This window comes from Rhipicephalus microplus, chromosome 2 (genome assembly GCF_043290135.1).
Source record: "Rhipicephalus microplus isolate Deutch F79 chromosome 2, USDA_Rmic, whole genome shotgun sequence".
NCBI lineage: Eukaryota > Metazoa > Arthropoda > Arachnida > Ixodida > Ixodidae > Rhipicephalus > Rhipicephalus microplus.
The window spans coordinates 239,462,538-239,488,925 of NC_134701.1; the positions used below are offsets into that span (position 1 = coordinate 239,462,538).

Consider the following 26,388-nt stretch of genomic DNA (forward strand, 5'->3'; position numbering starts at 1 on the left):
TGTGCCTCCCCAGGTCTCGTGCTGAGCCGTGGCGGACAATATCTGTGCTCTGCGCCGCGTTATTGGTTACGCAGTGTTCGTCTGGCTGTTACATTACTCTTAGCAACGTTTACAAATCTCTTTGTCCATCATGGGGTTTCAACAGTGCGTAGAACAAGTGCATATCCATGTGTCGTGCGGCGGATGACGCGGATGAAGCAGTTAGTGTTCAGCGAAATGGCGTTGGGCACCATGACGAAGCTGAATGACGACGAACGCCTTGCAGGTCAGTGGCGGTTGAGCAGTGCTCCTGCTTGTGACAACGGACGACGCTGTTGAGCCCAGCAAGACGCCGTGAGGACCATGTGCACATACGTAGTTTCGTGTTGTGTGTGTACAGTAACAACTTGCATGTGCGTATTAAAACACCTTTTCTGTTCCGCTTGGTACACTCTCCACCAGCATTGCATGTAATCTCAACGTAACAGCAACCACGTTCAACTGTCACTAGCACCGTGCTCAAAGTCACCACGGTCGCAGAATGCTGACGCAGGTGAGTTTCACGCGGAACACGGACACAGTGGCAGGACGCTGCGTCAGTCGCGTGGCGGAATGCAACCGTAGAAGGCGCACGACCGATCGTGTTGTCTGTGCAGTTGCTGAATTAATGACGTGAAAGCACTCGCCGTTGTCAGTGCATCTAGCGCGCGTTCTTTCGTAGTTGCTTCGTTGTCAGCGAGCTGTTACTCTTTGTTATTACTCGGACGAAGCTATTTCGCTGAAGGTGTCCCGCTGGCTCTGAGTGATGAGCCCAGTTCCATTAGTTTCGGATCGTCACGACACACGCGCTGCGCAGCCCACGTGCTTTCCGAGCCGGAGAGGGAGTCGCGCCTTCTGCTTCGCATTCATATGTAAACAAGAGAGGAGAATTTGCCTACTCAATATGGCCGACTTCCGGCTTCATTGCGGCTTCACACGGAGGAAGGAAAAAGGTAAGGAGAGGGCATGCCCAGCCGGCGCAGGGCGTAAAAAATGTGGCGGAAATGACATCATGGCGGCCATATTCAATAGGCGCAATGGCGGCGTTGTTATGGTTACGTGTTGCGCAGTGAAGCTGGTCTAGCAGTGAGCGGCCGCGGCTGGCGGCGGAATGTGTGCCTCCGCCGGTCTCGTGCTGAGCCGTGGCGGACAATATCTGTGCTCGGCGCCGCGTTATTGGTTACGCAGTGTTCGTCTGGCTGTTACATTACTCTTAGCAACGTTTACAAATCTCTTTGTCCATCACGGGTTTTCAACAGTGCGTAGAACAAGTGCATATACATGTGTCGTGCGGCGGATGACGCGGATGAAGCAGTTAGTGTTCAGCGAAATGGCGTTGGGCACCATGACGAAGCTGAATGACGACGAACGCCTTGCAGGTCAGTGACGGTTGAGCAGTGCTCCTGCTTGTGACAACGGACGACGCTGTTGAGCCCAGCAAGACGCCGTGAGGACCATGTGCACATACGCAGTTTCGTGTTGTGTGTGTACAGTAATAACTTGCATGTGCGTATTAAAACACCTTTTCTGTACCGCTTGGTACACTCTCCACCAGCATTGCATGTAATCTCAACGTAACAGCAACCACGTTCAACTGTCACTAGCACCGTGCTCAAAGTCACCACGGTCGCAGAATGCTGACGCAGGTGAGTTTCACGCGAAACACGGACACAGTGGCAGGACGCTGCGTCAGTCGCGTGGCGGAATGCAACCGTAGAAGGCGCACGACCGATCGTGTTGTCTGTACAGTTGCTCAATTAATGACGTGAAAGCACTCGCCGTTGTCAGTGCATCTAGCGCGCGTTCTTTCGTAGTTGCTTCGTTGTCAGCGAGCTGTTACTCTTTGTTATTACTCGGACGAAGCGATTTCGCTGAAGGTGTCCCGCTGGCTCTGAGTGATGAGCCCAGTTCCATTAGTTTCGGATCGTCACGACACACGCGCTGCGCAGCCCACGTGCTTTCCGAGCCGGAGAGGGAGTCGCGCCTTCTGCTTCGCATTCATATGTAAACAAGAGAGGAGAATTTGCCTACTCAATATGGCCGACTTCCGGCTTCATCGCGGCTTCACAACGAGTGACGTCAGGGCCTCTCCTTACCTTTTCCTTCCTCCGTGCGGCTTCACAACGAGTGACGTCAGGGCCTCTCCTTACTTTTTCCTTCCTCCGTGCTACATGAAGATGTCCTGATTTGTGTGTTGATTGAATAGCGCGACACGCGATGGAACTGGTGAAACTGAAGCTTCACGGAATACTTGCAAGATTGTATGTAATTCCTGCTCGAAAAATGAAAAATTTTGATGTATATTGGAAAGCCGAGCAACGCACGAAAGTGGCAATCTCTGAGGCAAGTTTGTTTTACACAACCGACTATAGATGGCGCGAGCTCCCCAAGGCTCTGCTATTGGCGGTTTTGCCGGGTTTGTTCAAGGGTTTTGTTCCGCTCTTGGAGGACAAGTGGTCTGAGCAAGGAAGTTAGGAAAAAATAAAAGAGAAAGAAAAAATAGGAAATTATAGTTTTGGGGTGAGCTCGTAGGTGGAGTGAAATTTGCGTGATTTTTTGTGGTTTGTGCTGACGCTTCGCGCCGATTTCACTAATGCCACTTGATTCTCTCGGAATTCATCTAAGTCTGCGGAAGGTGATGAGCATTGAAAAATAAAGTACAGCACGTGTGGTTCGCCCATGCTGATGTTAAAAATAAATTTAAAAAAAAACACTAAAAATTGTTGCTCAGGTTGTTATATTCATTAACTAAGCTCAACTGGGCACTTCTTCACTCTGTGAGGTTGGGCGTTCAGTTAATGATGTTTGTGTGCATTTGAGCATGTATAAGGAAGTGGCAAGTTGCGCTTTGTTCATTATTGCGTACATAGGCGTATCAACCGGGGGGGGGGGGGGGCAAGGAGGGCGCATAAATGAACTAATTGCATTTATGCAGAGAGTTGTGAGGTGAGGCATAAAAAATCGTCGCCATATCCACAAAGTGATGTGATGTAAGAGGCGCTTGCTCGAATATGACGCGCAACCCACGAATCCTCCGTGTACATCTTCCAATTAGTAAAGCTTGCCCCCCGCTCGAGAAGGAATCGGTACGCCACTGATTGCGTACCAGCGGTAGACTTTTTTTTTTTTTTTAGAGTGAACCCGCTTAACACAATTTTTCGGATATTGCGAACGCTTGCTTGGATCGTCATACAAACGAATACGTTCAACACGAGCATCCAATTGAAATCTTGCACGAACTGTTAAATGACGCCTGCAGCTGCATGAGAAGCGCGTTGTGTGTCTGCAGCGGCACTGCCAGGCAGGCTGGTAGCCGGGGTTTCTTTTTTTTTCTTCTTTCTTTTTTTAGGGGGCGAAGTTTTTTAAAGCGGCACCCGTTCGTCCCTCGTCGTAGTCGTAGTGCGTAACCAGTCTTACGCTTTGACCTCCAAGGTGGTGCCGGTGGGAGATTTCTGCTGTGTGTTGTTGAACAATAAAAAATTCGCAGCGTGCGCGTTAACTAAAAGCCGAATTCGCCTGTCTCTCATTCCCCATTAGCAGCCATTGGCATGTACATTGAGCACTATCTGACAAGAAAGGGTTGCTAGGTTATACTCGCTGGGCGTAACCTCCTTTGTTTTAGATAGGTTTAGCGAGCGTTGAGCTACAGTGCCATGAATACAGTGAACTAGTATATACCATGAATTCGAGGAGGTTAAAGGTGGGAAGTAGACACGAAGCGCAAGCCGTAAGAAAGTGTGCGTGTGTCACCTCTCGTTTAGTCCTTGAAATGTCCGCTGGATGGCGGTGCTTCTATATGCGGAATATATGATGAAAAGATGCGAGATGGCGGTACTTGGAGTGTTGACTAGATGGACGAACGGACACACAGGCAGATGCATGGACGGACACACGGATGGCTGCACGGATGAATGGACCCATGGACGGACGCAGGGGCGGATGCATGGACGAACGCAGGGATGTATTCACGGATGGACGTGCAGACGCACGAACAGACGCACGCAAGGACAAGCGGATGGACGTGCGGACGGTCACCCATACGGACGCATGGACGGACGGAAGCAAGAACGAATGGACGGACGGATGCTTCGCCCCACTCTCCATCATTCACCCCGTGTATATGCTGCCACTTTTTCTTCTTTTTCTCCTCTCTTCATTCTATAATCTTTACATGCCCCTCCCTAGTTCTAAGGGCGCTGAGCTGCGCCCCCGCAATCCTTTTTATCTCTTTCTATTTCACTAACCTATCTATCTCTCTCTCAGCACTTAATTCAGTTACTATGCAGGTGACCATGACCATCGTGCGTCCCTATATCCAGGCAACAGTGAAACATGTGACCACAATCACATGACAAGTCAAATAAATAAAACATCAGTGCAAAACATTAGAAGCAGCTGATAACTGTCAAGCCCACGATAAGAATATTGTCAGCTATCGGAAAACGGTGCATACAAACACGCACGTGACCTGCGCACTTTTAAAGGCCACAATTCTATATGTTCGCACGCGACTTGTATCACGTGTATGAGTTGCACATCATTGCAACACTGTGTTTTTCTTGTCGAGACATCGGTGGACGAAACCGCGGGTGTCATCTAGCGCTTTCCCATAGTAGAGTACGAAGTACTCTGAATCGTTCACAAGTTTTTTTTTTTCGGGAGGGGGGGGGGGAGGCACTTGTTCACCTTGAAAAACACTTATCTGAATAATTTTTTCTCGCCCATCCACGCAAACTTTAGCCTCCCCCCCCCCCCCCCCCCCCCCCCATCGCTGGCTACGGGCCTGCCGGTAGTGCCGGTAGTGGTGGCCGCGCTGTTCCTGAACGGCACTCTGTGCGCGCGTGTCGCCCTCTTTAATAGAATTTGATTGCAATGCGTACATCCTAATGCGCAGTGCTGTATGGTGCTATGGTACAGGGATAGTCGGGTACAGCGTCACGGTCGCTGAGTGAATATCACATGCGCCGTGAGAACCCGTCGGAAATTACTGGGAGCTTATACCAAGATTCTCGCCAAACGGCTTGGTGGCCGTACACTTGCACCAATTCAACTGGTCGCTCTAGAGCGTTCTCACGCGTTGCAGTTTACGTTCGGCATGCAGGTCGAAATCCAATGCTCTGAACATGTCCCTTTTAATTCAAAGCATTCGGGACTCCTCTCCCCTACGGCTTGGGAAATTCGACAAAATTTCCATCTCTCTCGTATCTTTTAAGTGTGAATACACTTTATAAGCGACCCCAAACCATCCACCGCCGTCGGCGGCGTCCGCAGTCTTCTCTCTATCTTGAAAAGAAAGAGGACTTGGCGGGCCGCAGCGCGACGCTCTACCGAATAAGCCACGGACGCGACGCTGATATCGGTGTCAGTAACGCGCCTTATACCCCCTCCCCCTTCGCTCGCTCCTCCGCTCTCCTCGATCGCTGCAGCTGCGCGCGCACCCCTCTCTCTCGCGCGCCCGCCTTCTCTCTCAGTCTCCCGTCGAGAGTGGGTCGTGAGGGGGAGTAAAGTTAAAATCCGTTGGCATTCGCCAGTGAGTTAACGTAAACTCCCCCGTGTGATCAAATTGCGATTCCCAGGAACCATTACACCATAAAGGCACCATAGTGTGATTAATAAATATAATAGTGCGAATTAATAAATACCCCTCATAGCATCACCCCGTGTATTCGCACTTAACCATGTTCACCCTCGGGGAAATGCTTGGGAGTTTTTTTGGATTACTGTGGAAGCAACAGAACGCTCGACTTGCACGCTTTCTCCAGCTGTGCATCACGGGGCCCGGTAGGAACCCGAACCCATCGAAGGCAGCAGCACTCCTCTCTGGCGAAACCTGTCGATGTAGCTGCATAGCGAGATTTTTTTCCTCTTTTCTTGTTGGGGGAAGGGAGAGGGTTAGACCGCATTTTGTTATGTTCGTGCCCCTGTGTTTGTTTGGGGGGGGGGGGGGAGGTGGAGCAGGTCGAACCCCTCCGACACCTCCCATGTCAACCATCACGTTCAGTAGCCCTGATAGTTAAACGAGTTGGTAAAGGTGAATTCGTGTGTTATTATTATTATTATTTGATTTGCATACACAGATACACAAGGACACAGAAGAAAGAGGGAGAGAGCAAGCTGGCAACTGCCACCTGGAGGGGCACAACGCCTGCTCACTCTTTCGGGAGGAGGGAAGAAAACAGAGGAAACAAAGATTAGAGGGGAGAAAGAGGAAAGAAGATGAGGAAGGGAAAAAATGATGAAGACTTCGACGAGTATGAGTAAAAAAACAAATAAAAATAATAAAAAAGAAAAAAAGAGACCGTCTATAAACGGGTGGCCAGGTCCGTTTGGTTCATAAATGTAAGGAGAGCTCGGTGGGCCTGGTCGCGTCGGGAAGCACTACCACTCGGAAAGAGGTAGTCGTTGTTGCGAAGCGCGCCTCCGACGACGTTACGAAGGACGCCACGAATCTCACCGCTGCAACCACTGTTTACGAAAGACGGCGACGCCAACACGGTCCCGAAGGCGCCACTGCTTCGAACTCCGCCGTGAAGGTCACCAGCCGTTTGGTAGCGTAGGTTTCTCAGCTCGCGACTGCTTCTGCGCAGAGCTGATAGACGAGCGGACGAGACGACGGTGAGTTAAACAAGGTTTATGTACAGCATATATACAGAGGCGTTACAAATTCGGCACTGGGGCCGACAGCTTAGAAACCCGAAGAGCCGAGCTCTCCTCTCTACACCTAGGTCTGCTCTCAAATAGGTCTGCTTACACATAGCTCAACTCTCTATCACATAGCTCTCTTCTCTGACACACAGCTCAACTCTCTATCACATAGCTCTCTTCTCTGACACACATGTCTACTCTCCAACAGGTCTGCTTACACATAGCTCAACTCTCTATGACATAGCTCTCCTCTCTGACACACAGCTCAACTCTCTATCACATAGCTCTCTTCTCTGACACACATGTCTACTCTCCAACAGGTCTGCTGCTCGTGACGCGCCGCAGGGCTTCTTTTATATACACCGGGTGGATTCTTTGAATAACAAAATGTCCAACCAGAAGCGCCGCTGGTCATGAGGTCAGACTCCTCCAATGGGGTCGCCGCTGGGCCGCGTCATTCTTTCTCATCGAATCTGGAGAGGCTGCGCTGCAGGTGGCTGCACCCAAGGACGAGTGACGTCGCCAGGCATTGCGTCAGACCCGCCAGACAGGAAGGCGCCGGCTCGCTGGCTTAGGTGACTCACTGCACCTGCGCGGCAGAAAGGCGCCGTCGCGTGATGACGCCGTTGAGTTGTTGATCGCGTCAGGCGGGCTCGCGTGCTGGCCTTGACACAGATTTCCTTTTTCCGAGGCCCGGACGTTCGCTGTGGACTCGCAGGCATAACATCGTCTAGAGTCGCGCACTTGAGTCCTAGGAATTTTTATTTCTTAATCAGCAAAGACCGCTGCGTAGCAAATGTGGGACAGTGCACAACGAGATGCTCAAGTGTTTCGCAGGAGCCACAAGCTGCGCACAACGGGCTGTCCACACGCCCTTGACGGTGTAATCGTTCACGCACCAACACAGAGCCCACTCTTAGGTTTGTACAACAGCGCTCGGGAACTACGAGGCAAGCCACGTCCACGAACACGGGGAGGGAACGATCCATTCGCCACACACTGGTCTGGGTGCTGCTTTAGGAGGTGTCGACGTATAAGCAGACGAGCGTTGTCCATCGTACATAGAATTCCCGGACAGTCACAGCCATCATGGTTGCATGACGAAGCAAGGCGATCCGCTTCTTCATTTCCCGCAATACCCACGTGCGAAGGAACCCACTGTGCAGCTAGGCATACCCCACGTGACAGATTCCATGATGCTGCCCAGAATAGGGCTGTCAGACTCCTTGTTGGTGAGTCTGCTAAGGACACCACGAGAGTCAGTGAGGATGACAACCTTCAATGCTGGTAACCCTTCTTGTACGTACTTAAGGGCGACATCAATTGCTGCTAGCTCGGCCGTCACCGACGATAAGGTGTGCGGTATTTTAAACGACCGCCTGATATCGGTTGAAGGGCAAATGAAAGCTGCAGAAGAGCTCAGGCCATCGCTGCGTACAGAAGCGTCCGTAAATACTTTTGCATAGTCTTCTAACTTTTCAAATAAGCGTAAAAGGGCTAATTGGTATAGTTCCGAAACAAGTTGGTCACACTTTTTGCGTATTCCGGGAATTGGCAGACGGGTAAGGAAGACACATGGCCTGTGCTCTGTCGATGTTGGCAACTGAATAGTTTCGGCGGAATTTCCAGTAATGTCATTGAACAATGCCGCCATTTTACCCATTCGAGAAAGTTGGCGCTGTAACAGCCTGTTAAGGAGTGTCTTGCCATGTGGGGCTCGGTTCAGACCCTCAATATGATGTAGCGCTCTCTGGTCAGCTTGCACCCTTAGCGGCAACTGGTGTGCTTCAGTCAGTAGTGTGATGGATTGTGCTTCACGAGGTAAGACAAACAGTACTCGGAGGGCAACACGATGATCCCGTTCCAGCTGAGACATTAAAACAGGCGGTATATTCAAGACTGGCAAAGCATACACCACGCAAGAGAGTACAGCTGATTGGTAAACCTGTAGTGCCGTCTTCTGATCAACGCCCTCACCCCTATCAGTCAAGGCGGCTACATACTTGAACAGGGACAGCAATTTTCGCCTCACAGTTTTAACAGCAGAGCGCCAAGAAAGGCGATCATCGATGATTACACCCAGGTAGTGATGTTGGTGTACCCACTGTATCGGTGTGTCTCCGAGGTAAAGCCTGCTAATGCTTCGAGGAGCGCGTTGCCTTGGATGATACGCGATCGCCGCTGACTTCGCAGGTGAAACCTGCAGGCCAATACCAAGTATTCTGAAGTTGCATTCAGAGCTCGCTGCAATATACCACGAAGACGTGGACTATGGTGTGACGGACCACTGACCCAGAGTGCGATGTCATCAGCATAAATCACCATGCCTATAGGAAAGTCACACTTTTGTGGTAATCGGCCTGGAAGTCCAGCAAGTACGCTGTTAAAGATAAGCGGTGGCAAGACGCTGCGTTGCGGGACGCCACATTTAACAGCGTGAGGTTGATTCTGTACTTCTCCAATGCGCAGTTTCATTCTGCGCTCAGATAGAAAATTGCGGAGAAAGTGTAACAGACGACCTGAAATTCCTCCATTCATCAGTGCACAAATAATCACCTTATGTGGCACCGAGTCAAATGCTTGCTGTATGTCAAGAAATAGAACATACGCTGAATGTCTGTTTGCTCGAGCAGATTCAAGCGGTGATACAAGATCTGCTATGCTGTCGAGGGCTGAACGGTGACGACGAAATCCGCTTATGACATCAGGGAAGAGAGTGAGCTCCTGTAATCTGGCGTCCAGACGAAACAGCACCATATGTTCCATCAGCTTCATAATATAAGAAGTTAGTGATATTGGCCGGTATGACTTCAGGAGTTGTGCAGGGCGTCCAGGCTTTAAAATTGGCTTCACCACAGACGATTTCCATTCAGCAGAAATCAGACTCGTTTGCCACACTTTGTTGTATTCGTCCAGGATACTTTGATGAAAGACCTCATCAATGTTTCGCAAGGATTGGTATGTAACACCATCTTCGCCTGGGACAGTGCAACGATAACAGAGGCTGAATGCATGACGCAGCTCGGCCAGAGTAAATTCTGCCTCATCCATCTCACATGGAGGTCCATATAAAATTGTTACGAAACGATGACTGGCGCTGCCTTTTGACATAGGACAGGTGAAAATATTGGCAAAATCTTCCGCAAGAATTTTCGGAGACCGTCCAGTCGTGATGCACAATGCTGTAGTTGGGCTCTTGCAGACCTCAGGTGTTCGGAGAGCCTTGAATATGGGCCATACACTCCCAAAACCACTCGCCATATGCACGGAGCTACACAATGCGGCCCAGTTTCTTCGACGAAGTTGTTTTGTGTGCCGTCTAATGGCTGCATCTAAGCGGTTATAAAGTGTCAAATCAGAGCTTCCTTTGAAACGCTGTGCCCTCCTGTAAGCACGTCGTCGACAAGCACGTAGTCTCAAGAGCTTTAGGTCAGGGTTTCGCAGTCGTCGTACTAAAGCTTGCTGCAGACATTCATGCACTCACTAGTTTGGACAGGTTATCGTGTGATGGCACCCCCGCTATGAGCTGACGGTACTTGTTCCAATTTGTCACTGTGTAGGCAGCACTCTGGCTGCTAGGAGAATTCTCTGGAACAAATCATATGGGCAGATGATCTGAACCCCATATGTCAGCTTCGCTTGACCAAGTAAGACGCACATCCCTCGTTGATATGGCAAGATGAATGGTGTATTGTTCCTTTCCTCTGCCGACAAATGCGGATGAGCCGTCATAAATGGTCTGCAGATCATGTTTAACGATAAGCTCATTGAGTTCCACTCCAGGATTGTCTTGTGGGCGACAACACCATTGAGGATGATGGGCATTGAAATCTCTACACATCAGAAATGACAAGCCACACCGAGATAGCAGGCACTCCAGCAATGTGATGTCTGAAGATCGCGTTGGCCGAAAATATATGTTTGCCACAGTCGTAGTTGTGTTCCTGAGATTAATAGCAACTGCTACTTGTGTTCCTGAGATTAATAGCAAATGCTACACATTCAAAGTTGGCATCACAGAGGTCACTTTCGTCAATAACCGCGAAATGAACATCAAATCGTATGCACACTGACGCTTTCGAAGCATTTCGTGGATGCGTGGTGTCTGTACACTGGAAAGATGCACACGTCATTACCGTGCATCGGGTATTGCTGTGAATGCCAACGTAACTCGAAAGTCTGAGCTCGTCATTTCTCACATTGGTTTCTTGGAGAGCTATAACATCCGGCGGATTCTTCCCTGAAAGGAGCCTAAGAACGAGATCAGAATGGCGCGGTCGTAGAGACCTGATGTTCCATTGCAGCACATAGGGACGGGGCTTGCGACAGGTGTTCATGTTCTTTTTAGTGAAGACTGTCGAGAACTGGAACGAGAGCCTCCAAGAGCTGTTGTGCGGCTAATTTTGCTGGCGTTTGACGATCCGCTATGAGAGATCTGACGACGTTAACAAGCATCTTAAGCATGGTTACAAGTTCGGCATCATCGTTGGCTGGAGCCGTTTCTGGTGCCCCGCTTACAGTATTTTCTACTGCAGACATGGCCTTGGCGGAAGCTGGTTCCGAAACATTATGAGGCGTGACCTTTGAGGAGGTTGTGTCCAACGGCTTAAATGGTAGCGCCGGCCACGATGTTGCCAAAATGCTGTGATTGCGCCTCGCTTCGTCGCTTCGATTCTCTCTGACTGTACTATTCTTCGGACGTACAGGTGCATTTTCAGTTGTGCCGTTGCCAGCTACTTGACGGGTGCTGTGGCTAGGCGTCTTTTCTCGTGATGCTATCTTTTTAGCTTTCTCTTTCAGGAACTTCCATTTTTTCTTTAGCTTGGGACATTCTTTGTTCGTTGCCAATTAATTGTTCGCCATTACAGTTAGGGCAGCGAGATGTCGCACTGTTGCAAAGTTTTACGTTGTGATTTGCGCCACATTTAGCACAGACCACAACACTTGTGCGGAAACCCTGTAAACGTCCAAGCTTGAGACATTTGCGATATTGTAGAGGCTTTGGTATTAAAGGTTGGACCAGGTACCGCACTAGTCCGGCCTTTATGTGACTAGGTAGCTCTTCGCACCCGAAAAGAATCTTCACACACTTCGAAGAGCCAAGCCTTCGAGCGCTGATGACTGTATGGTGGCATGCAAACTATCATAATTTTCAAAACGTCGTCTGAAAGTTCTAAGTTTACATCTGATATAACCCCATCTGTTACATTAGCGCCCTGTGGAACAAAAGCCCGCACGTTGACGTTGCATAGCTGAGAAAGGCCTAGCAAGGTTTGCACCATCTTCTCATCTGTTGTGTCTACGGCAATGATATTTTTCCTGGGATTTACTCGAACTTCTTGAATCAGACCAGGGGCAAGTTTGAAGAAAAAGTCATGAAGCTTCCGTTTGGATTAAAGATAGCGTTCAGGATTACCGTGACGTCGACGGTCACTTAAGCAAGTGTCGTAGTCACGATGCTGTTGTATATGACGGTCTCTTTACTTGAGGACGATGCCGCCGACTTCTGTCTTGGCCGTCGATGCTTGGCAGGTAGAAATGCATCCGAGTCATCCGAAGTAGCATCAGACTCAGAATCGGCAGCTTCTGATGTCACTGAAGAGCTGAGCCGCTTCCTTGCAGTGGCAGGTCTACCCATGCCGCTAGGCAGGTCTACCACCATCTCCTTCATAGCGAAACTTGCAGGGAGGGTCCTCCCAGCAGAGCAGAGGTCTTGAGGACCAGTACAGGGCGTGCTGGGTGCCAAAGACGCACGACGACACAACTAAAATAGAAAAAAGATTCACCGGCCAAGAAAACTGACAACCGAACGATAATACTTCATCGTCGTCTCTTTCCGTGTTAATCGTCTATGTTTATCATTCATTCGTTGCGCCGTTTCATAATCACGATCCTCCGAGTACGCCAGCTTTAGCTGTCCCGCCTCAGGTGAACTGCTCAACTATAACGCGACACGGAAAGTCAGCAGCAGAGAGCCACACTAGAGAAGAAGAAAAAAGGGGAGGGGAAGTTTTAGGGTAAGATTTAGGGGAACTCGCAGAGATGCGCTAATGAAGGGTCGAAGATTTCACCCATAAGGTTGCAGGTTGTCGGCAAGAACTCCAATTCTCGCAAATCAATCTTGTGGCAATCTGGCGGTACCTATACACCAATACTTCTAAAGAGAACCCAACACACACACACACACACACACACACACACACACACACACACACACACACACACACACACACACACACACACACACACACACACACACACACACTGTGTGTGTGGCTTTTGATATCGACAAACTCCGTGCCCGCTCTCTTTCGTTCTCGTTCACTCTATCGGTTACGCCGACGACGGCGATGCCGCTCGAGGCGGGAACTCGGAGATTCTAAGAGCTGTGCTCAAGAAAAAAAATTTGGTGTATTGGATATCCACCCCTGTAAATTCAGCAGCCATTTAGGATAGTTTGAAACGGCCATTGTTACTCGCATTAATGTTGATTTCCTCGCGGGACGATTGGAGGTGGAATGCGCGGGACCCAATTGAGCTATCTCGGACGGAGCTGAAGCGTCATCTAAAATTTTCAGGTGAAAACCTCTAATATCTCATACTCGCGTCCATCCGCCCGGTCCCTGGAACGGCGCCAGCTGAGGCTTGTCCCCCTCACACTCTCTCAGTAATAACATAACCTCTGGGAGAGGGTAAAAAAACTTGGCATAGTCAGTCGAAAGGCGACATGCTTTTGCCGAACGCAATTAGGAACTTGCAAAATTTTCTTTTTTTTTCAACTCTAGAAGCGAAGGAACTACATAAATGGCCTCTGGCGCATACGTCCACTGTCACATCCTTTGAAGCATATTTTCATATAACAGTGGGCTGTTGTCCATGCTGTACTAGTACCATCTAGACATATTCACTAGTTGAACACATTGGAGAAGCTGCTTAGTGTGCCTGAAGGATATTATGAGATATTGATGTGTTGCCAGCCGAGTTTAGCATCGTGGTGATCCCCGCCACGGTGGTCTAGTGGCTAAGGTACTCGGCTGCTGACCCGCAGGTCGCGGGATCAAGTCCCGGCTGTGGCGGCTGCATTTACGATGGAGGCGGAAATGCTGTAGGCCCGTGTACTCAGATTTGGGTGCACGTTAAAGAACCCCAGGTGGTCAAAATTTCCGGAGCCCTCCACTACGGCGTCTCTCATAAACATATAGTGGTTTCGGGACGTTAAACCCCACAAATCAATCAATCCAGCATCGTGGTGATAATAAGTTGCATCCCGCAGCAATATCGCGTAGCCCAGCTGAAAACTTCGCGATTAACAACTCATCTAAAAAACCTTTCCACCGATTTCTGCACGATTCAGTCGAAATCTTCTGTGACTTTACTTAAAGCTGATGGCTTCTTTAGTTAGCTCTTGTCGTGTCAACATTGTGGTGGTTGTTGCCCAATAGTGCGATTGCTTCAGTAAGTTGAAAAATGATCCACTTGCAGTACTTACTTATAAATTCTACGGTTATCTCCCTCCATCAACCGCTGGACCATTTCAGCTGCTGCAGTGGCTGAAGGAAAAAGGGGAAAGAAACCAGCGCGGCTGCGGCGGATACACTGAGATCATTCCCTACATAGGCAGCAGCAATTACAGTATGGCAAGGACCTTACGCGGATATTCTTTTTGACAGCGAAAGCAGTTATGAGATCACTTTTCGAGTCACGCACAGTTGTTGTTGTCCGCCGCCGCCACGGTCAGTGTCCGTAACCACATCGTGCCAAATTATATAACAAACCTCGCACAAATGACACAGTGGGGCTTGAATGCAGGTCCACTGAGTACCAGCCAAATATTCTACAAGTGAGTTACGCCAGTGCTTGTAACTCGTTGTCAAACTTGCCTTAGACAGGCTTGACCTTGCAACAATGGCGCAGTGAGGCTCGAACCCGAACCCGAACCCGCTGGGTGCCAACCCAGTATTCTACCACTGAGCTACACCGGTGCTTGTGACTTGTTGTCAAACTTCCATTAGACAGGCTTGATGGTGGGAAAGCAATCGTGTTAATACGACTTTGAAGCGTTTTACAAGAGCAACAGTCGTCGCAAAATGCGAATAGCGTAATGAGTGGGCCGTCCAATGCTCCAAACCATCACAAAAGCTTGTTCTTGTTCCTCTATTAACTTTGGCGCATACCCACTTCAGCCATAATTCCTCATCGTCGTCAGCCACTGCATGGACAATCGGCAACAAATTCTTGGCAAGTGTTTAGCGGATACCACGCTTCTCAGAAGAATGACGAAAAGTAGCATAGCGAATGCCGGCCTACTACCCAAAGTTTATCATTAATGCCCTAGTGGGTACCAAACAAGTGTACTTGCAGTACTTACCCATTGAGTGTTTTGAAAAGGCTCTGAAAGGCCGCTCTTCTAGCTTTCCGCAGTGACTGTGCTGCGCCTGTACCGCGCAGGCCTGGCGTTTTTGATTCGTCCTTATATTCATCATAGGAAAAGAATCAATGCTGCAGAGATAAGAAGAGTGGCAACCAGTGACGCCATCACAGAAGTAAAAATCTGCACCTTATTTCTTAATCGTTCCCGCCCTGGGTGTCGTCACATTAGTTCTCGAGTGCACGAATACGCAACGAGACGTGACTGATCGCCATGTTTCCAACAGTATAAGTCTTTAGCTGTCAATATTACAGCACTTGAAAAAATTCAGCATAATTTGTAAAAAAGAGAAAGAAAAAAAGATGGAAGCAATAAACCCACGCAGCATCGAACTAAAACTAGAAGCTCTTACAGAGACATCTGGGTCCTCGATTCACTCTAGGTCACACAGCACCACGATTCCTGCAGCAGTGGTTTCGACGCCTCTTTTTTGCGGCGTCCATCTCTTTCAACAAGCCCCGAGCGTGTAACAGATGGAAGGTGGCAAGGAGTCTTCGATACTGAAAAAGAAAGGGAAACAGGAAAGCGATCTCCACGCACAAGTTGCGTCGCATATCGACCCTCATTGTGGAGGCAGCAGCACGGGAACCGCGGCCCGACCCGCTTGAGAATGCAAAACATCGCATCTTTATCAATCAACTCCTTTTTTTTTTCATGCGCCCTATTCTCTCATTTTGTCACCATCGCAGTAGCAGCCCCTGCGTCACCTTCATCGTGAAAAGCCTCAGACCATCACGCCCGGCGTCACACTTATGCCGCCTTCTCAGCGAGCGCATGAAACACCCCCAGCTACTATACGAGGCGTTAAGAATGCATAAAGTAGCTCGGCTCGTTGGTCTTTTATCGCTGCATGCAGACACCCTCACATTTACCATCCTTCCCCCTCCCCATTTTTTTTTTACATTTCGAAGCCCGAAGCACATTTTTTTCTTTTTTTTTGCCTCGCATTTCCGCAACACGAACGTGTTTCACTAACCCCTTGGCTCCAGCGTCGCTGAAAGGGTGCAGTTTATGCGACCATTCGCACCAATTTTCCCCACTTGAAGTTTCAGTAGGATCGTCCACCATATGTTAACATACATTACGTGTCTATAAGCTTACCCCCATCGCGCTTTGCTTGTTTTCGATGGTTTTGTTGCGCGACAGTTGCTTTCTTTCTTGATTTCATGTTTTCATACCGATAGTACGTGCGAATATCTGCCTCTCTCAACCACCGCGTGCTTGGTAGGAAAGTTTAATATACGCACAGACACGTGTCCTCAGAAGGAGCGTCCAGGGCTCTTGGACCTATACCTTCCTCTTCTTCTGCTACCTGTCAATGCTCCTTTATATTTTCAAGAGAACGACCCATGTTTATGGTCGGGTCATGTTGGCGCTCATAAAATTAGCTAACACTGCCGCGAGACGCTACGTGCATCGCGAACAACACCCCTACGTACCTCTTTTGCTGATCCCTCTACTCTATGCAGTTCTGTCTTTTCTTTCATTAATTGTTAACGAAATAGCATTAAAGAGCTCGTTTTGCAGAAATTTCAGCGTCGGTGTCGGCGTCATTGGTTGTAAGTGAAAGTCATCTTGTTCGTGACCGAGAAGTCGAGGACGACTTAAGTAAAACGCATAATAAAAAATTCTGGGTCCGACTTGGGATCTAACCCGGGTCGTTTGCGTGGCAGGTGGTTGCTCTACCACAGAGCCACACGTCTGCTTGTGAATACAGTGAAAATAACTTCGTCTGCTTTGGAATGCAGTGATAGTAGCTTTCATGCTTTTCAAACACACTCCTCGTGTATACATGCTCAAGAATACAACATGAAATACTGCAGTAATAGTGCTTGGTACAAGCGTACATTGCCATAGGGTGTCAAAATATAGAATTGTCATAATGACCTCATGGTTTAACGCCGGTCACCCACTACAAAAAGCACACATGTTATGCGCCTATTCCCTTAAGCCGACGTAGTGGGTGCTATAGCAAGCTCGAAAAGATTTCATGCAGTAGGTGTTTGAAGCACGCAAGTGGGCCAGAATATTGCTATCGCGTTCAACTCTTGAAGGTGAAGTTTAAAGATCCCCCAATTTTTTTAGGGGCGAAGCTCCTAAAGGCGTGGGTCTGTCCATTCGTTGTATGTATGTACGTGACCATCTATAGTTCCACCTTTGCCAACTGCCCACTACTTCGTATGTATGTATGTACGTGACCATCTATAGTTCCACCTTTGCCAACTGCCCACTACTTCGTACTTGCAAACATCCCACTACGCCCCATCACCGATCCACCACTTCACTGACCATAAAGCAAATACTGTTGAGAAGTAGCCAATATAAAATGCAAGATGGTCGTGTACTTGTATTCAGGTGTGCGTTAAAGAACTATAGATTGTCCTACTGTGTCCATTCCTTGTTTGTACGAGATCGTCTTTAGGTCCACCTTTGCAAACTGCTCACTACTTCGTCCTTGCAAACATCTCACTACGCCCCATCACCGACCCACCATTTCACCCACCATAAAGTTTTTATAATAAAGAAATAACGGAAGCGATGCACAGCTAGCACTTCCGTATAATGAAATTTCTTGTATAAATATATACAGTGTTTGTCACGTCTTTATGATATAGTAGACTATATTCGTGGATGGTTCACGGTTTAGCGATGAAACCCTCCAGTGCTTCGCCCCACTCATCATCATTCACTCCGCGGATAGGCTGTGATTTTTTTTTATTAGGGTAAGCCGTCGTGAATTCACTCCCTGAAGCGGCTTTTAAACCTGGCATCCTCTTTTCACCACTGGCTTAAGCCAACTTATCTGGAAGGGAGATAGGGCAGCCAACGAAACCACGCCATTCGGCAGAGGTGTAGTAATCCTTTTCTGATTGCAGCGAAGGTTTATAATAGTATGGCCAGGGAGAGTAAAAATTTAACCTTCCTACAGGCGCAAAAGCTGCTAGTGTGCGTGTGTGTGTGTGTGTCACAGCAATTCGGTAAGAGAGGGAAATTCGCAACCAGCCTTTCGAAGCACGAAACGCCAGAAAATCGGTACGGATTGTCTCAAAGAAAGCTTTTTAGTTGCCAAAGTGTACCTCCTGGTCCGGGCATCGAACTCAGGATCAGCGCCTTTCCGGGGCGGTCGCTCTACGTATCGAGCTAACGAGGAAGCTAGCAATAGGCAGCGTGAGGATGTATTAATCGACAACTTGGAGTACATGAAATGGACACAGAATATTGCAAGTGGAGGTAGACGGCGAGAACGTGGAAGGAAGGAAAGGCAGTAAGATCAACCAGATCATCACGTGTGCTGTCTTACGATGGGGGAAAGAGAGTTGAGGGCTAAAACTATATGTGTTCAACTTTCACAGTCAACGGCTAAGGAGTAGCCGCCGCCATACTTGGGCACCAACATCTCCTTATATATAATATCAATAAAAATAGCGAGGCACAAGGAAGTGACCATACGAAAAATTCGCGTAGGATTAAGCTACTGCTACGTTCAATTGTACTGGGCTCAGCATCTCAGGCGTACCATCCTCGACTGTAGACAGTCGAGGCATGGCGCTATTACTGAAGGCTCGCGATCACTGAACAAAAAACATCCAAGACATGTTGTACGGACTCTGCGTACACGGTGATTTCAGTATGCCGACAAACATGCGAAGTGCGTCTAATAGCGACTGAAGAACTGCAATAAGGTTCTGCGATATCCAGCAAGGTGGTGGAAGGGATGAGACAGGAAAACTTGTTTTTTTTTGTAAATTCGTGCTACGAAGGGGTGGTTGAAACTTTCCTTGTTTTGACCCTTCCGCCAACTTGCGCGATTCCACAGAATCCCGCTGCAAATCTCAGAGTTTTCTACAGGTCTAGTAAAAATGAAGGGAACACACGGGCGGCCAGTACAATATTAGACCTTGTCTTATTAAGGTGTTTATTTTATGGCACTAAGCAATAATGCCTAATGGCGACAGTCACGGCCATGGAACGGACTCTCAGCTCGAGTGGCGTCCTTTTTGGAGATGACCCACTAGAAGGCACTCGAGAGTGCAACCCATTCCTAAGTTCCGAGGCTTCGCTACAGTAGGGCTAGTTGATAACTCGTCATGTTCTAGGTACTTAGCGCAACTTGGTAATCCCTCGAAAAACACTCTATCGTTCGCACGCGCATCTACTCAAAAAATGATGATTTGATTGATAATGGGGGTTTAACGTCCCAAAACCACCATATGATTATGAGAGACGCCGTAGTGGACGGATCCGGGAATTTCGACCACCTGGGGTTCTTTAACGTGCACTCAAGTGTGAGCACACGTGCTGACAACATTTCCGCCTCCATCGGATATGCAACCGCCACAGCCGGGATTCGATCCCGCCACCTACGGTCCACTCAAGAAACACACAATACACATATACTCACACAATATGCATCCTCGCAAGAAACACATAATGCGGCAAATACCTATTAAGATTATTGCACAGACGTAACCAATAATTGACGAAGACTTCCAATTTCGGAGCGTGAATTCCCACAACAACGCCATTTCGCAGACTTCACTTTATTACATTTGTTTTGGCCATTTCGCACGATTTAATTAAAACCCTTCATTTTTCCAATTATTCCAGAACTTTGTACTTGATGAAACCAGTGCATGGCCACTCGTCGAAAACGTTGGCTGCCAGAAGCAGCGAAAGGAAAAAAAAAGCAACGCACAACTTTCAATCTGAGCACGACGGTGACAGCAGATGGGAGGAAATCGGTGGTGGTGGTGAAAAACTTTATTCATCAGAAGGCCAAAAAGTAAAATAATATTTAAAAAAATATAAAGCAGCGTTGTGGGCGGCCTTCAGGCTGCCGGTTGTGGCGGCCAGGCAGTGCCTAGCCGCGACGTCAGCCGCCCAAGTCACCAGCCGAAGTTGCAGGTCCAGTCTGGTGCTGCACAAAGCAGCCTCCCACTGCTGCGGACTTCTGAGGTGCCAAGAGGCAGGGGCAGATGTGCCGGACAGGAGTAAAGTATGTCCTCATAGTTGGCGATTGAGCTGCCACATAAGCGGCAGGCCGGCGAGTACGTTCAGGGGTGGAAGAGGGCAAGACGTGCAGGAGTAAGGAAGGTGCGGGCCTGAAGTGGGCGCCACAAGTGTTGGTGCTGAGAAAGGGATTGGTGTGGCGAGGGGAAGGTGAGGCGGGACAGGCGGTAGTGCAATGTGATGTCGTGGTACGCGAGAAGCGTGTCTCGCGTATTCATCCCGGGCGGGGGTGGGCTTGCTCGGTCGGTCAAATCGCGAGCGATAGAATTGGCCACCTCGTTGTCGGGATGATCCGCGTGAGCGGGTACTCAGATGATATAAATGGGGTGAGAGGAAATGGTGCTAGACCGCAGGATGCGTGCAGCTGGGGGTGCCACCCGTCCTACCGCGTAGTTGTATACCGCGGGTTTAGAGTCGGAAAGAATGTATTCGGCTGAGGTTTGTGTAATGGCGAGGGCAATAGCTGCCTCTTCAGCCTCAACAGAGGTGGAAGTACAGACGGAGGCGGTAATGATAGGTCGGAGGGAGTTGTCAGTGACTGCGAGGGCGTGCGCTGCGTATTGGCGATACGGGGCGGCGTGCACACAGGCCACGTCGGGTTGCCTTCCGAACTTATGCCAGAGCGCGGAGGCTCGCCCTGCTCTGCGGGATGGGTGGTGTTCGGGATGCATATTCTTTGGAAGGGGATCGATGGCTAGAAGGGAAGAGACGTGGGATGGGATGGGCAGTGAGATGGGAAGAGGCAAGAGAGGGGAGAGTTTAAGGGTGGAGAGAAGTGCGCGACCTAACCGGGTGCGAGAGAGACGGAGGAGCTGGGCCATGCGATGGGCCTCCGTCAGCTCCGTGAGGGAGTTGTGGACACCCATTGACAGTAGCCGATCCGTTGAGGTAGACGTGGGAAGGGACAGGGCTGACTTGTACGCCTGACGAATAAGGCAGTTTACTTTGTCTTCCTCGGTGCGAGAAAGGAAGAGATACGGTAGAGAATGAACAAAGCGGTTGAGAACAAAGGCCTGAACCAGGCGGCGGAGGTTGTGTTCGCGCATGCCATGGTGGCGGTTTGCAATGCGGCGTATGAGGTGCATGGTCTGGTGTACAGCGTTGCTGAGTTGAGTGATGAGGGTAGTGTGCTTACCATTGGACTGAAGAAAGAGTTCAAGGATGCGATGGGTAGAGACGAGAGGAAGTGGTGTGCCATCAACGGAGATGGTGAGTGGAGATGGAGACAAGGGAGCCAGTCCCCGAGGCAGAAGGAGAAAAAGCCCCAATTTGGTCGCCGAGCAGCTCAACCTGATAGCTCTGACGTGAGATGTCACAGCGTCCACACCCGACTGGAGAGTGCTCTCCATGTCGCCAAGATTGCCGGTGGTCACCCAAAGGGTGATGTCATCGGCATAGAAAGCATGAGATAGAGCTGGTATTGTGCTAAGCTTGCGTGCCAGTGGGAAGAGGGTAATGTTAAAGAGAAGAGGGGACAGGACCGACCCTTGTGGAGTACCCTTATTGCCTAAGGAGAAAGAAGGAGATGAAAGTGGGTCGTATGAAATTTCCGCGGTGCGGTGGGCGAGGAAAACGGTGATGTATGCATGTACACGGTGTCCGACGTCAAGGGAGGAGAGAGCGTCCAGAATAGCTGTGTGATGTTCAGCGGTGAGCACTGTTAGGGTGAACACGCGAGCGCGTGGCCGACGGCACTATCAGTGCCACGTAACAGCCATCGTTGGAAACATTGCACATGCGCAGCATGTGCTTTGCGAAACACTCTTTCCACTGCACGCATCACGTCATCGATACGCTTGTTCGTCATCTGCTAGCCGCATTTTTTGTTCGCTGAGCTGATACCTTCTGCATTTCAAGGTCCATCTGGATTGAATATTGGCACGTGAAGGAAAAAAGTGAGTGTAAGAGGGATAATTATTAAATTTTTTATTAAAGAAAATTGCACTTTTGCAATTCAAGTTAAACAAGACCATGAGAACAAATATAAAAACATGAGCAAATCTAATAGCGAGTCATGTGACCACTTACAGCAACTACTGCAGCTATTCTGGACGGTAACGAGTCGTAAAGTGATCGAACATATTTCCCGATCGGCATTCAGCCTTTCCCACTCGTTGCTGACTTGCGCCCACAACTGGTCCGAAGCCGCGGTATAAAGGGGCTTCCTTGCCAAAGATGCTTTCAGACGGCCCCACACGTTTTCTATCACATTCAGGTCCGCTCCTTTCGGAGGCCATTCCAGTAGCTGCATGTGCTGCTCCGCCTGGAACTTCTTGACAGCCCGCGCCGTGTGTTACGGTGACCGGTCCTGTTGGAACAGGTAATCACCATCTGGGAATAAACTGCTCGCATGTGGCAACAACACATTGTTCAAAATGTTGCAGTATTGTTCCGACGATAAGTGTCCACGTATACGTAGCAGGGGCCCTAAACCATATCTTGAAACAGCACCCCACACGCTCACACTCGATCTCCCACTGGCAGAAACACCTTGCACGTTGTCTGGGTCGTTCCTGCGCGGCATTTTGACGTTAACTAAAACAATTGCTTTTCAAAGCAGGAAGTTTGCCTCACCGTGTGCCTGGTAGTCTCCAAACACGCAATCTTCGGTCTTGTCGCGTCGAAAACGTCGGCTCACCCGAAAAGATGACGCGACCCCACTCTTCTGATGTCCATGCTTCGTGCAACTCAGCGAACTGTCATCGTGCGTCCTTGCGTGCCGACGTTAGTAGTGTCTTCTGCGCTGCGACGCGACTGCGAAGGCCCGCAGTACGCAGGCGACGTCGAACAGTGGTGTCCGAAACGTTCAAATCTAAATCCTCGCGTATTGCTGGGGCTGGCAAGAAAGGGTTACGAACAGCAGCTGCAACTATGAGGGCGTCTTCATCGTCTGTGGTAGCTCTAGGATGGGGCGCGCGGGGTGCATCGTGAATGCGACCTTCATACTTGCAGGCATGAATTATCCTGTTCACAGTCTTCAGGGGCCTATCAACTAAAGCGCCAATATACCGCTGGGAATAACCTTTCAGGGAAAGATTGACAATTGAGTGCCGTTCATCATTAGGAACCCTAGCAATAATATGATCTGGCAACAGAATGAACGGCTGCAAAAGATGTTTGGTTTTTTATATACGGCGTTGCATGCACAACTTTGAAGGGAACGAATAGACACGCTCCCATAAGATATACAAGTTTTTTTGTCTTGTTCTGTTCAAGCACAGATGTTTAAAGAAGTCCTAAAATGCAGGATGTATGGGCTTAGAAAACAAAAATGCGGCTAGCAGACGACGAACAAGCGCATTCATGGCGTCATGCGCGCGGTGGAACAATTATTTCACGGAAGGCGTGATGCGCATGCGCAATGTTTCTAGTGATGACCGTAACGGGGCGCTGACCGTGCCGTCGGCCACGCGCTCGCGTGTTCACCCTAATAACAGTGCTCACCGCTGTACATTGTCGAACGCTTTGGTTAGGTCCAGCGCCAGGTTAGCTCGAGTGCGTTTTTGGGTGTAAGACGATAAGCCGGGGCAGCGACCGTGCATCCGGCACATCGTCTTACGCATTTTTTTCTGCATGTGCAGCTACCTCGGTTTGCGGTCAACATTTCCACGTGGGAAGCGAACCTGATTATCCTGGTCAACGGCTCCCCATAAGCTCCTCTGGTGTTATCGGCTTCATCGGCTGGCCACGAGTCCGCCAGGTGTCGTCACTTCGTGCAACACCGCTGATAAGAAGTAGGGCCATCCCCGAGACTTCACTGGTGACAGCGACGGTGCATCCGGCATATCGCCTCACGGATTTTTCTCTACATGTGCAGCTATCTCGGTTTGCGGTCAACATTTCCACGTTGAAAGCGAACCTGATTATCCTGGTCAACGGCTTCCCATAAGCTCGTCTGGCGTTATCGGCTTCATCGGCTGGCCACAAGTGCGCCAGGTGTCGTCACTTCGTGTAACACCGCTCATAAGAAGCAGGGCCATCCCCGACACTTCACTGGTGGCAGCGACTGTGCATCCGGCATATCGTCTCACGCACTTTTCTCTGCATGTGCAGGTTAGTTTTATGAAACTTTACGCACCTTTTCACTTGTTCCCTGTCACAGCCACCACTTTTTTTCCCTGTACCTTTACTTGTACAGTTGTTTGGTTGCCGTTTTCCTTGCAAAATGCCGTCAAATGCAGAGCTTGCCAAGCGGTTAGATGCACTTGAGGCTAAATTAGAAAATTAAAGCAGCAAACTCACTGACGATATTCTCGGTAAATTTTTGGTAAAGCTTCAGTCCTCTGGTTTTGATGCTGTCGAGCTAAAGAAACAAGTAGAAAACTTGGAATCAAGTTTGGATGTCTTAAATCACATTATTGAAAAACTGCGTGATGAAAACTTGAAGCTTACAACAGATAACAAAAAGCTGATATCAGAAAACAAAGCGCTGTCCTTAAGGGTGGCCGAGCTCGAACAATACTCTAGAATGAACAATGTTGAGGTGAGGGGCGTTCCCTGTAACCAAGGGGAAGACTGCATTGCAGTCATGCAAACCAGTGGCACAAAAATTGGGTGCCTGGTAACGGCGACTGATCTCGATGTCGCTCACCTAGTTCCCACTGAAGTTCAATACAAGAAAAATATCGTAGCTAGGTTCTGTTCGCGAGCAAAAAAAGATGAATTTGTCAGTAAGGCACACAAAGGTAAGCTTCACCTAAGTGACATTGGTGTGAAAGCTTCTGTTGACAGTGCTGTCTATGTGAATGAGCACTTGACGCCGCGAAACAAGGTGCTCTTTTCGAAGGCACTGGCTTTGAAAAAACAACACAAATGGCAATTTCTGTGGATCGGCAACTGCCAAATCAAAGCCAGGAAAGCTGAGAAAACCAAAGTGTACCGAATAGCCGAGGAATCGGACCTAGCGGTAATTAACTAATCTGGTTTCGATGTGTGCCTGCCTTACTCTCATCCTTCTATCATGGCTTCATATTACAGCAAGAGTGAGTTAAACAAAATTTTCAGGAATAGTAGTCGTTCTGTTATTCATTTCAATGCACGTAGCCGCCGTAAGCATTACGATGACTTTAACAATCTGCTTTCCACCCTTTATTTTACTTTTTCAATAATTGCTGTCTCAGAAACCTCGCTCAGTGACGTTGATAAGAACTTGTATTGTTTCCCTTCGTACAAATATGAATACGCCCACCGTCTATCCAGTAATCATGGTGTTGCTGCTATCTACATCTCGCCTGATATACCGTTCAAACGTAGACACGACCTCACGCTAAATACTGAGAATTGCAAATCAGTTTGGTTAGAATTCGATCATAACTTTCTGGACATAGATACTAGTAATTTCATTTTCGGCTGCGTGTACCAATCACCTTCTTCCTCTGGATCTGATTTTTGCGTTTCCTTCGAAACAATGATGACAAAGCTATCTACAGAGGATAATAATGTTATAATTATGGGCGATATAAACTTGAACTTATTGGATTCATCTGTGTACTCTGTTAGTTATTCATCATGTTTTCATAGTTTTGGTTACGAATGCCTTATTAGCGTCCCTACTCGCTCTGTTCCCGGTGGTTCCAGCACTCTGATTGATCATGCATTGTCGAATCTTCTGTATCCACCTGAGGTAGCAGTTCTTGAAACAGACATTACGGACCACTTCCCCGTTTTTATGCGCACTACATCTGCCCACTATTCAAATTCTAATTGCTACACGAAACTCGTTTTTGACAAAAAATCATTTTTAGAATCTGTTTCCAATGTTGACTTGACTGGTCTTTTGTTCTTAGTACTAATGATCCGCAGTTTGCTTACTTACAATTTATGACAAAGTTGTTATCACATTATCAATCGTGCTCCCAAATGCGCAAATGCAAATAGAAAGTGGCATCTCCACGAAACCCTTGGGTCACCGAAAATATTCTTAAAACGATGCGCACTCGTGAAAATCTTAAAAAAAAACAAAAACAAAAAGACAGCCATTCAATATAAACTTACGTGCGCGCTATAAGAGATTTTACAACTCACTGTCTGGTCGACTTAAAGAAGCTAAAGCCAAATATTACGAGGAAAAGATACTTAAATGTGGTCCTGATGTAAAGAAAAAATGGGAGATAGTGAATTCATTTTTGAATAGAAAACAAGCAACTGATAACTTATCACAAATATCCCATAATAGTAATACTTATCATACGCCACTTACGATTGCAGATGCTTTTGGTGATCTTTTTTTTATATTTTCTGATGTCGATCCACCTGCACAGCAATCTTTATACGCCCCCCAACGCCTT

General features: G+C 48.6%; 1 long non-coding RNA gene across 1 annotated transcript in view; it reads left to right on the forward strand.

Annotated features, from left to right (window-relative positions):
- Positions 1-23,928: 23,928 nt before the first annotated feature.
- LOC142787707 (uncharacterized) overlaps positions 23,929-26,388 on the forward strand; it is a 70,860-nt gene continuing 68,400 nt past the window's right edge. Inside the window, exon 1 of the long non-coding RNA XR_012889260.1 lies at positions 23,929-24,154. This is a non-coding gene — a long non-coding RNA (uncharacterized LOC142787707). The remainder of the gene's footprint in view (positions 24,155-26,388) is intronic.